This window comes from Crocodylus porosus, unplaced genomic scaffold (genome assembly GCF_001723895.1).
Source record: "Crocodylus porosus isolate Cpor-Errol unplaced genomic scaffold, CroPor_comp1, whole genome shotgun sequence".
NCBI lineage: Eukaryota > Metazoa > Chordata > Crocodylia > Crocodylidae > Crocodylus > Crocodylus porosus.
In genome coordinates this window covers 23,479,655-23,491,647 of record NW_017728931.1, presented here as the reverse complement: position 1 = coordinate 23,491,647, position 11,993 = coordinate 23,479,655, and positions in this window count along the sequence as shown.

Genomic DNA, 11,993 nt, shown 5'->3' with positions numbered 1-11,993 from the left:
CTCCCTGGCTGCCTTTCCAATGACAGTGTCTGTGGGGTGGGACTAGAAACAGCATAAAAGCCTCTGTTTGGAGGCATGCTGTGTCTTTTCCCACCTTGTTCCTTGTCAGCAAATGTGTGACAGAGAAATGCTCAGACTGAGGCATTGTGGCTTGCTGGCTCAGTACTAGTTGAACTTGCCTGCTCCTTTTTCTTGTTACAAAGGAGTGGGTAGGATTTACCTTAGCTTAGCTTAGATATTCTAATCTATTCTATTTAATTATTATTAGTATTACTATATTTGCTTCTTTTTTTTTTTAACTTTGAAAAAAGAAAGGTGTGTTTTCCCTGCCAGTGTGATCTATCACTGTGCAGGTAGGCACAGATTGCTTGCATGCACACACACAGACACACAGATATACAGACAATATAGAGAAAATCAGATATTCATAGCAGAAGACAGACAGACAGGCAGCACACAATTTTTACATAACCCTTAACACTGAAGCAAACAATCAATGCAACAGGGGGAATAAAATGCACAATACAAAAGGATTCACACACACACAGAGACCTTTTGCAGCACAGGAAAGATCAGTATGAAGTGTGCTGGAAAGGCAGATGCCAGGTCTTCTGGCAGGGGAGAGAGGGGTAGGGGGAGAGCTAGAGCTGCAAGCCACCCCATCCCAAACACAGATGCATTCTCTTTATAAGCAGCCATGGCATCAGTGCTGCCAGCAGAAGCCAGGAGGTGGGAGCAGTGTCTGCACCTAATGTCCCTGCACCTATACCACCTACGCTCAGTTCAGAAGTGGGTACCAGCAGTGGAATCGCTGTCTCCACCACCCAATTTCAGCTCTCAGCGTGAGCCTCCCACTCCCAAAGGAGGAGCTGGAGCTGGAACCAGGGATGCTGAGCACTCTGGCTCAAGCACTTCTGGGGACTGAGGGGGAATCAGAGTTTGTGCTCCACACCCCTCAAGTTTCCCCTAGACCCAGGTCTCCTCCGGAAAGCAGCACCTTGGAGGAGACTGAGGTTGTGGAGGCAAGTGGCTCAGCTGAGGCAGCTCCTCCTGCTGTTCAGCCTCAGCCTACTGAGAAGGGGGAAAAGGCAGGATACTCGCCCTCAACCCAGAAGCCGGAAAGTAGTGTAGTGTGGGATCATTTTGAGGTGGCAGATGATCCCACGTTTGGCATCTGCCACCAACGCTGAAGGCATGTGAGCTGTGACAAGGATGTGAGACACTTCTCCACCATGGCGATGCTGTTCTTCCTGCTCAGCCTGGCACCAGTGCGAGTGTACCGAAAGGGAAGTCCCCCGCTCGCTCCAAAGCTCCCTTCCCCCCAAACCAGAGGCAGGCCAACCTGGACCAGTGGGGGAAAGGTGAACAGAAAGCAGGGCGCGTTCCCAAGGTGAGCGAGATCACCCAGAGCATTGGGGAGAGCTTGCTCTGGATAGCCAGCCCTTCTCCCTAGTTGAGCTGCCAGGGTTCAGACGGTTCGTAGCACTTCTGGCCCCATTTTACAAAGTGCCCACACACACCACCTTTAGGAGCGCGGTGGTGCCCTCCCTGTATGAGGCATGCAGGGAGTACTTGAGGGAGGAACTGCACAAGGTAGGACCGCAGGTAGCTTTGCACTTCACCTCTGACATCTGGAGCAGCCAGGGTGGCGATCACGCCTACCTCTCCTTCACAGGGCATTGATGCAATCATTCAGGCCATCGGTGGGCTCTACTGCAAGCTGAGGTACTGGATGAGTCCAACACAGCAAGGGAAATCATGGTGACCATGAACTGCATGATGCAGGGCAACTCACTGAGCAGGCCGAGCTCACCCACGGGTTCATGGTCACCGACAATGGGGCCAATATGGTGAAGGCTGTCCGTGATGCCAACTTTGCTGGCATCTGCTGTGTGGCACACAGGCTGAACCTAATAGTGAGGGATACCTTGGAGTGGGACAGGGCTGCCGGTGACGGCGCCGCCACCAGTACTGCTACAAGCCAGCTGATTTCGATTTGCAGGAAGGTGGCGGGCTACTCCCACCGCAGCATCAAGGAGGGCAAGATGCTGCAGGAGAAACAGGCAGAGCTGAGCATCCCGCAGCACAAAATCATGCAGGATGTGGCAACTCAGTGGAACTCCACATACCTGATGCTCCAAAGGTTGGTGGAGCAACAGAAGGCCATCCATCAGATGGTCTTGCTTAGGGAGATTGGGATCAGCGTCCCCCTGAACAGAGCTGAGTGGGGTATCATCTCCCAGATCTTGCTGGTCCTCAAACCCTTCCTCGAGGCCACCAAGACCCTCAGTGCTGGCAATGCCCTCCTTAGCCAAGTGATCCCTGTAGTGAGGGAACTTCAGAGCCAAATGGAGAGCTTTCAGGGGATCAACATTCCTGGCTGGGACAAGCCACCATCACCAGACGTCCAGGCACTGGTGAAGCAGCTGAAAGAGGGCATCAGGAGACGGCTGGATCCCTTGCGGTCCAGTACAGTCCACATGATGGCAGGCATGTGTAACCTGAGGGTGAAGGGGAGCATGTGCACTGGCAGCCCCAAAACCCTTAATCCCTGGACACAGGTGCTGGTGAACAAAGTCAGGGAGGCCGAAGTGCAGAGCAAGGGAATGTGGAAGAGGGGGATCCACTTTCCCGTGCCAGCACTCCCAGCACCAGCAGCAGCCGGTCTCCTCCGTGCCAGCCGCTGCTAATGTGGGCCATGGGCATGGCTTCAATGCTCGGGTCCAAAGGCACCACACCCCAGCCTCAGGCAGGTAGCGCCGAAGCTTCGGAGGCTACCTATCTCGGTGAGGATTTGGAGCTACCGTGACCCCTTGGCCTACCGGGCAAGCCACAGCCAGATGTGGCAGGCTTTGGCCACGGTTGCCTGGAAACACCCGTCCTGTCCACCAACCAGTGTTCCAAGCGAGAGGGTGTTCAGCATTACTGGGGATGTTGTGACACCTCACCGCACCTGCTTAGATCCTGCTTTGGTGGAGCAGCTGGTGTTCCTAAAGGTAAACCTGCTGCTGCTGGGGTTCCCCAAACTCCACCTGCAGATGGACTGAGTGCCACCTTCCTCACTCCATCTGCACCAATTTCCTTTTTTGTTTTTTAAAAGCTGAGTAATGCCCCACTCTCAGCTGAAGGGGGCACTAACTGGATCACAACCCAGGAGGAGAACATGTCCCTGCTGAGCTCATTCCCCTGCCAGGACGAACTTGGAGGTATGGGATTGGGGCTATGGCAAGGAGGAGGCCCCAGGTCCTGGGCATAACCACTAAAACTGCACCCTGCCAGGGTGGGGAGGCCCGGTGGGACTGCTGGCAGCGCAGCAGCCCCGTAAATGTCAGGACCAATGATCCCCTGGTGAAAGGCGGGTAGGAGGCGCCACAACCTCCAGCTAACGCATGCACACACAAAGTCCAGGCTGGGGAACGCCCAGACCCATCATGTCTTTGACAGGCCTGAAGCTTGCTGGTTGCAGTGCAGTTGTGAGGTTCCTGGTGAGCTCAGCTTACCTGCCCAAGATGCCAGCTTTACGGTTGAAAACCCCTTTGTCAGGCTGAGGGAGTACCTGCAGTTGGTCCTGGATGGAAAGAATAGTAAAGAAGCCAGAGGCTGGCGTGGCCCACAATGCAGGCAAGAAAGCCAGTCAGTGAAAATGGAAATGGAGGCATCAGGGGCTGAGGGACAGGCTGGGGTGGGAAGGTAGTGGGGAACAGGGGTTGTAGCAGAGCAGGTAAAAGTGCAGAGGTGCCTGGGGTGTCAGATGTCCAGCAGGTTGCAGTGTGCCAGAACTCCACTGTGTATACTGAGTCCATGAGCTTCTGTACCTACTACCTAGGAGGCTGATGAAGTGCGGTTCATAGGCCCAGCTCTGAAAAGTGGTTTGCATTGTAATTTGTTCCTTCTCAGGATCAGACCTGAGAGACTGGAGGCATTGGTTTTTTTGTGAGGAATATGCCCCCACAGGGTTTTGTTGTCTTTGATAGATTCTGGTGTGCAGTTTGTGGGGATACTGGAGATACTTGGCAGGTTTTGTGTTTTGAACTGTAGGAAGTTGGCTTCAGTTCTGGTGATGAGATTAGGTGCTTGTTTAAATGTACAAACCACTTTTCAGAGCTGGGCCTACGAACTGCACTATGAACTACACTAACATCATGGGTCCAACACAACACAACATCTTTACTTCTTGCTGTCAATTCCTTTATAAAACGACAGGCTCTGTGACGGTTTCGCTTGGGTACTTTTGATGCTGCTGCTACTGGTGTTGAGCCAGCTAAGTTATTTTACCTGTTGTCAGGTAAAGTAGAGGACTGGGCATGAGGTTGTAGGGGAGGAGATGACCTTACTGGGGCACACTGCCATGTTGTGCAGAGGCCCCAGCACCAGGAAGGGCACACCTTAACACACATGTACACAATGTCACCCACCACATCACGAGTTCTGCCTGTCAGCAGCTTGGAGTGCAGGGCCCCGGACAATAGACTTCCCCAGCGAGACACACATAGCTGGCAGGCTTTGTGGCCTGGCAGGGCCCAGCACCCAGGCCTGCACTAAGTTGCAGCCCCCTGTGCCCCAACACAGACACAGTCGCGCAAGCACCCACCCACATCATGAGTTTTGCCTGCCAGCAGCTTGAGGTACAGTTCCCCTCAACTCCCGCACCAGTCTTCTTGAAACTTGGCAGGCTTTGTGGCTTGAACAGAGGCCACCACCCCTGCAGTTTTCAGTTCACTGTGCCTCAACACACAGGGTCATTTGTTTCACGAGTTTTGCCTGTCGGCAGCTTGGGGTACAGCTCCCCCCAAACCCATGCACCCATCTTCTTGAAATTTAGCATGCTTTGTGGCCTCACCAGGGGCTACCACCCCTGCAAGTTGCACCCAAATCAGAGATAAAACAACAAAGTTATAGATATTTCATTGATCCCCCATTATAGCCTATAGCTGGATCTCTGAAGCTTTGCAGCCACTTCGGCCAGATCAGAGTGGCAAACTGATCTGGAGCTCCGGATCGGATTGCTGCCATCCGAAGTGGCCAGATCCAAAGCCAGATCAGATCGCTGCCAACTCACACAGGCCTACACCTTATTCAGCTAGTCTATAAGGTGCCTTCTGCTAGCTTTGGTAGTCTTATTTCGCTGTATAAACAAGGTTATAAAAGGCTGCAAAACACCTGCTGTTGCTTTTGTTTCTGTCCTTTCCCATCACTCCACCAAAACACAACCTGGAGGGTGTTTTCTGACGGATTTATTGGATTTTAAATTAGTGTGAGATTTTCATTTTTGATCCTTTTCGGCACAAGGGCATAACATACATTTGTTTCTGATACTAGTGTCAATTGGTCTGCCTCTCTTTACATCCCCAGTGCCACCTGTTTCCCTTACCCTCTCCATAGGGGATCATGTGTTCTGCAGAGAGGAATGAATGGAGGCAGGGACAGATGAGGCTGGAGCACAACCCATAGAGGTGTCTAGAAGATGACATAACTCAGAGGAACTCCCAATTACATGGTGGGCTATTTCAGCCTCCAGGACCCCAAGTCAGGGAAGGTGGGCTTAAAGCCACCATCATTTCCTGTCTCAGAAAGCTCTGACAAGCTCTCATGTCTACCCCCATTCCAGCTGACCATGCCCCTAATTACAAATGAAGAAATTTGACTGGAGTTTGCTAAAAGGTTGTTGAGGATCAAGAATTTGGACAACGTTTTAGAAAAATATGAACCTGCTGATGGATTTGTGTGGAGTGGAGACTCCTGTGGAATGAAACTGCTGACTTATACAGCATGTCATGGCAGCCAAGACACAGTGGGTCAAACAACTGAACACAGATCTCTCACTTAGCAGTTCAGAGTGCTGTAAACAGAGGAGGCTCAAGACTGCATATGGAGGTTAACAGCTGTAATCCAGTCAAACTGTGTACTTTTTGTCACACAAAATACTCAATGGATTTGGAATACTTCAGAATAGTAGAACCATTTTATTTCAGCAAGCTATCTTTAATTTGTAAATATACACTTTGAGTGTGCTGATAATCTCATGATAATGCACTTTTATTGAATTCCCGTGCTGAACTGTTTACTTCTGTCAGTCAATATTAGCTCATTTTCTGTTTGCACTGTGAATTGCAAAGTTTTATTACAGAGTAGCATGAAAATAAGCTCCAGGGTATGGATGTTGCCCTTTTCTCCCACTCTATGCTAAGGGCACTTGCTTAAGCTATTTCCTAATCAGATTAATTTCTTGGCAATTAACTTGAGATAAATAGCAAGTTTATAAAATCACAAACCTTTGTCCTGAAACTGAAATGCTGATGTGTTCAGCTTTTGATCACCTTGACCAGGTAGCTCATATTAAAACCATAATCTTGCCCTCTCTACACTAAAGGTAAGATCAGGTCTTTCCATCAAGTCAATGGAGCCATGATGAATGCTGAGCATTTGTCATGTCTTAACTTTACTTTTAAAAACACTCCTATTCCTAGTACAGAATACCCTAGTAGAGTACATTCACATGCTCTAATTTAGTAGGAGGCTGACATTTTTGGCAGGTGTGCCACAAATGAAGCCTGCACCCCTCTTTAAGTACTACACTGACCCCCTTTCTCTTCCCAATCTGCTACTCTACTTTCTGCTTCATTCTGGGTTCCTTGTCCAATCTGCTGCTGTTTTCTGCTCCCTCCCTTATCTGACGCTCTGCTGCCGGTCCCCTCCCTGTTCTGTTGTGTGCCACACATACAAGGCTGCCTGTGCCACCTGTGGCACACAAGCCACAGATTGGACACCCCAGCTCTAACTGACCACCAATTAATGAAGTCATTCATGTTTGTAAATCCTAGTGTGGACTCTCTACAAACACGTATTCCAGGCTGCGCATACTCATGCTCATCTTGGGGATCAACCTACAAATGACAATGGATGAACTCAAGGTTACCAGTGTCTAGTGAAGTCAAACTCAGATTGGTTAGACTGCATGGTTGGAAACTTCTAAACAGTTATATGTGGCTGGACAGCATCAGGATACAGTAATAAGAATGAAAGAGTAGTTGAAACATCAAGGGTTGAATTTTTTGTTTGTACTGTACTAGTGATTAGGAACCACAGTAATGGACTAGGACCAGAATGTGCTGAATGCCATCCAAACACAGGAAGAAAAGACCATCAGAACTTACAGTTTAAGTGTAAGCCCAGGTACTGGGTTCTTGGGGCAAAATGCCAGCCAGAAAGGAAAACTTTGTACCTGTCTATACTGCCTCTGTACTATGCCTGGGAGCATCTCTGTGAAGAACCCCTCTTCCACCTGCTCCTTTTCTGTGCACACCAAATTCCAGAAATAAGGCAAGGTAGCCATTTTAGAGCAGACCTGAGAATGGGTGAAACAGAGAGCCTCTGAGATGCATTGGGCAGGTTCTCAGGTAGCTACATGTCCCCATTTTGGGGAACTGGTGTATGTGGAGCAGGAGCAAGTGGATGGTGTATGCTTCTCAGCAACCTCCCCACACATAGCACAGAGCCAGTACACTGTACAGACAGAAAATAGCTCAAGTCTCCTCACCACTGGTGATTTAGCTCAGCTGGAAAAAAAAATAGGTAGTGCTGGACAAGGAGGATGCAGAGAAACAAAATGGACATTTTATGCAGTGGTTCAGTTCACCCTCATCCCTCCCCTCCATTCCCACCTCTCCTCTAGGCAACAGCAATGGTGCTGGCAACAGAAATTACAGCTGCTCTGCCCCGGTGAACACCTCTAGCTTGCTGGGATTTACAAATTTTGATTGCACACCCATGAGGCTTAGAGGTTGCGTTACTTGCTGGTCCACACTCGAAATCTTCCTCTTAGAGAGAAGAAGAAATTCTGAACACCTTCCCTGATAGAGGTTTCTGTGTAGTATTTTTCCCTCCTGTGGGTTTTTCTGAGGGAAGGTAGTGTTGGGGCCTCAGCTATCAATTGTATAAAATGTTGCCCATTTTCAGACTTCAGTGGGAGCTTTGCCTGAGGACAAACAGAAGCAAGAGAGCCAGGATTTGTCCAGAGTTTCTATACTCAGGTAAAAATCTTTCTTGAGCCATCCCTGTTCTGCCTGTGTAGCCAACTGGCTTCAATTGAGCTCTCATAATGAACTGAATCCCTGTCTCCCAAGTAATTTGCAGGAGACATTTATTTTGGAGGTGCTGGGTGAGCAGGCTAGCAAAGAGACAGATCAGTTGCAACCAGCAGGGACTGAAGCTTTTGAAAAACAGATTACTAGATAACAGAGAAAGAGTAACTAGATAACAGGTCAAAGAGTAGGACAGGGAAAGAACCAACAGAATGAAACCAATGGAATGACTTTGCCATAACCATGATCTTGGAAACTCATGTCACAGCTGTATAGAGGGCAAGACTACAATAACTTGCGAGGTCTAATGCAGTGGTTCTCAACCTATTCCCAGACCATGAGCCCACGTTACAAGAAAAAAGGATAGCATTTCAAAACCATGCACCCACCTAACCTCAAAGAGTTGTGGCTATGACTTGTTTGGGTCTTGTCTTGGGTCATGGTTCCCAGACTTCAGCATCAGTCTGGGAGGCACAGCCTAAGGTTCTGATGCTTGCTGTGCCCATGATTTGTATATATCATTTAGCCCCATTTGTATAACAGTCATCCCAATAGTTATTTATTACTTTACAGGGTTACTGTGGTAGTCACTACCTGAAAAGCATTTTGAGATCCTTAGAAAAAGGTCTCTCTGGCTAGGGACAGACATTACACATAAACCGATTTAAGTGATCAGAAACTGGTTTAAACCTATAACAGAGCAGATGCTCATTGCCCATAAACCAGTCTGAAAATGGCTGAAACCAGTCTGAGATAAACCTGGTTATATGTAGTATCAGACTTAACTGATTTGGGTCAAACTGGTTTATCCAATGTCTGTCCCAGATCCCGTGCTGGTTTAAGTTAAATCAGAGTCCCACAGCATCCTGGCATGCTCTCCTGGCTGGGCAAGACTCTGCTCCACAGAAGAGCTGACCCCTCCCCTCTGCTTCCTGGCTGTAGCTTGGCACAGACTTGCAGGCACAGTAGGGTCTGCTGGCTTCCCCATGCTCCCACCCTCCTGTCCCCCGTTCACTGCTTAAGCAGAGATCTCTTCCTCCTCTTTGCCACTGCAGGGACTGTAAACAGCATGTGGTATGCTAGCTAATGCTGAGAAGTGTCTGTGTGCATCTTTCTCCAATTTCACTGGGACAGGCAGACAGAACAATGACTGCTTTTGGAGCTAATCAACAGGCCAGCCAGTAAGCTGTTTAAAAAGTTTGAAGTAATATGGAGAGAGGGTATTGTTTTGCTAATTGGGTGATAAAGACTGTTATCAGCCCCCCCCAGCTGGCTTGCTCACCTGTCAGTTTGCTGCAGACAGTATAACAAAGCAGGGAGAGAGACTGAAAAGCTCCACATCATCAACAGATGCATGCACTTCACCCCTCCCCCCTTGCCTCAGAGTGCTAGTCAGGGACTGGGGGATGGCAAAACTCCCACCCCTTGAGCAGCCAGCAGGGAAAACCCTGGGATCACGCAGGAAGACAACCCTAATGAGAGAGTCCTGCCAGGGCTTGGCCATGGCCCCCTCAGCTCAGCTCCCTGCAGAAGGGAAGGGAGGGCTGCTCTAGCACCCCCCGGTTTCTAGCCTGAGCCACTGCAGGCATGTGCCTGAATTTCCTCAGTTCAGAGAGAATGCCTGTCTAGTTTCAAACCAGTTCAGCCTAGCCAGGTTAGACTAACCTGCAAAGATAGAATCAATTCAGGCTCAGGATCTTTAAATGTCTGTCCCTAGCCTCAAAGACTCCTGACAGAGGTACACTGAAGACATGATTAACTAGTTTATCACATCTTAAGTAGTGAGGTGGCCACAAGTTCAACCAATTAATGGTGTGATAAAATGAGGAATAAGCTACAAAATTATTACATAAAATATATGCTATAACTTTGCAGCTGATTCCTATCACACCTTTAACTGAATATGTGGCCAATGTCTCTGGAGCACATAGGAGCCTTTCAAAACTCTCCTGTGCTCCTGAGGCTGGGAGGCCCCTCAGCTGATTGGTGCTCCTAGCTGGGGAGCACACCATGCACTCTCCCAGCTAGGAACTCCAATCAACTCCTAGCTACAGGAGAGCCTGGTGCATTCCCCCAGGTTGGAGCTCCAGTCAGCTGACAGGGCACAGTGGGATCTGATGCAGGATCCCACAATCACACTTCCTGCCATGCAGGTGGCATGGCAGGAAACACAATTGTTAGTATCCTACTTCAGATCCATGATGACATGATTGTATGTCAGGAATGCAAAGGACTAAGAGTTCAAAGGACTATCCATGAAATCTCTATACATGCTCAATATGTACTAGTCAGAAATGCCACTTATCTGATATTGAAGAGGTCCTTTTTTACATGAGCAAAGACTGCGTTAGCCTCTTATGGCATTCAGTATGGAAAGCTCTCTTCCATCTAACCTCATATGCCATCAAACAGCCCTCTATAATGCTGCCCCTGAGGTCAAAGAGTGTTTTGCCATTGACTTCAACAGGGCAACAATGTGACCTTTCCTTTAGTCTATATTTACAATCAGGAATATTTCTTGGATACAGTAATCATAAAAACTGTTCATGGCTCAGGTGTCCACCTGAGACCTAGACTTTTATCAAGAACACAAATACACACCAATGCTGCTCTCAGATTGTCCTTTCAAGTATAAGAATTAGCAGGCAGCTCATTCTCTCATTTTAATGCCAGAATGAGACACCTTGAATAAATATGCTTAGCTTCAGCCTCAGGCACTATTGACTGAAAAATGATTACATATCTCTGAAGTAGAGATCAGCGAGTCCATTCCCCACTTAGCTCAGAGTGAGTTGCTGAATTCCCAACTGAAGCACCTTCTTCCTTCTAAGGGCAGGCTTGTGTCCTGAAAACCTTTAGTTATATAGCTCCTACAGACATCTTAAAAAGGAATTTTAAAGATTTAAACTATCTTGCACTTTAGATTACACAGTGCAATAACCATTTTGTGATTTAATCACAGACGATAATTTGGCTCAGTGCATGATTCAACAATTTGATAAACGTTCATCCTAAACTACAAACCAAAATAGCTTTCTGCAAATCCTGTTTGACACTTTAATGTTAAGACCAAGTTTGATAAGCAATTTGCTCTGTATAAGAATATAGGGATGGGAATTAGGAATTGTTACAAATCTATATGCATCCAGAATGATAACTCACAGAAAATAAAAATAAATCTTAGCAATTACAGATAAATCTTTATGTACTAAGAAGACTAATATGTTTGGCAGAGCCTACATTGGGCTGATCCATCCCATAACTTCACAGATCATGAAAAAAGATAGAAATCTTTTTGCCACCAGAGGAGGGTTGGAACTGAAACATGGAATTGCAGTCTGCTTTAGTAGCTTCATTGATGCATTGGCTGTCATTTGAACCTGACGGAGTGCTTTCTGTGCACTTTAGTCAAGTAGATAGACTTAATTCTGAAATATATGCAATGCATGATGGATATTCAGGCAAGTTTACTGTATACATTTTTGCAGTGTTTCAGTTTGGTCTTCTTCCCAGTGATACTGAAAAGTGGTATATTTAAGAAGCTGAGGTGGTATGAGCACTAAGGGTGCTCTGGGGTGGGAGGCTTTAATTAGAGTGGCTTTCAGAACAGTTCTAATTAAAGCGCCTGGAGCACCACATGTATCAGCATCCCTGCACTGAAAAATGGTAGCGGTGGCACTAACTAAAGCTAGTTGGATGAACTTCTGTTAACGCACCCCTGTCACTATTTTTCAGCGTCAGATGCTAATGCACAGGATGCTAGAGTCTGCTGGAGCACAGTAATTACCACATTCCAGCAGACTCGATTAATTACAGTGCGTTGAAGCAGCATCCCTGCATGTGTATAGGCACCCTATGGTACACAATTGACAGCCAAGAGGTTGCAAATTTGAGGCCATAGCAGAAGCACTC